This window comes from Triticum urartu, chromosome 2A, assembly GCF_056163025.1.
Source record: "Triticum urartu cultivar PI428250 chromosome 2A, HENAU_Tu73, whole genome shotgun sequence".
In the NCBI taxonomy this organism is placed as follows: Eukaryota; Viridiplantae; Streptophyta; class Magnoliopsida; order Poales; family Poaceae; genus Triticum; species Triticum urartu.
Genome location: NC_141874.1, coordinates 636,934,935 through 636,936,048, shown reverse-complemented (window position 1 = coordinate 636,936,048; position 1,114 = coordinate 636,934,935).

Below are 1,114 nucleotides of genomic sequence, written 5' to 3'. Positions count from 1 at the left end.
CAACTAACTAACTCATTAGTCACATTGCTTGCAAGGCTTATAGTGATGTGCATTACCGAGAGGGCCCAGAGATACCTCTCCGACAATCGGAGTGACAAATCCTAATCTTGATCTATGCCAACTCAACAAGTACCATCAGAGACACCTGTAGAGCACCTTTATACTCACCCAGTTATGTTGTGACATTTGGTAGCACACAAAGTGTTCCTCCAGTAATCGGGAGTTGCATAATCTCATAGTCATAGGAACATGTATAAGTCATGAAGAAAGCAATAGCAGTAAACTAAAACGATGAAGTGCTAAGCTAACGGGAATGGGTCAAGTCAATCACATCATTCTTCTAATGATGTGATCCCGTTTATCAAATGACAACTCATGTCTATGGTTAGGAAATATAACCATCTTTGATCAACGAGCTAGTCAAGTAGAGGCATACTAGTGACACTATGTTTGTCTACGTATTCACACATGTATTATGTTTCCGGTTAATACAATTCTAGCATGAATAATAAACATTTATCATGAAATAGGGAAATAAATAATAACTTTAGACCCTCCCCAAGAAGAGCTCGCGGCAATCACTGCGATAGTACCAGCTTGGCTGGAGGCCGTCCAACAAGGCTACCGTGATGATCCTACAACACAACGCCTATTGGCAACACTCACCACTAAACAAGGACCCCCGGGATGGATTTACCTTGCAAGAGGGCATCATCCGGCAGCACGGACGCATTTGGCTGGGTGACAATGTGAAACTGCAAAAGTGGGTGCTCGCTGCTTTGCACACCGGTGCCATTTGTGGCCACTCGGGGTTCAATGCGACTTACCGACAAGTGTGTCGCCTGTTTACATGGTCAGGGATCAAGCATCATGTCAAGCTCTTTGTGGAGGCTTGTGAAACATACAAGCAAGCTAAGCCGGAAACAGGTATGTTATCCTGGTCTCTTGGAAGCATTTCCCATGCCCAACCAAGCATGGCAAATAATCACCATGGACTTCATCAAAGGCGTGCCCCGCTCCTCCGGCTACAACCATCTTGGTGGTAGTGGACAAGTTCACGCGGTATGCCCATTTCATTGCTCTATCCCACCCCTTCATGGCATTCTAGGTGGCA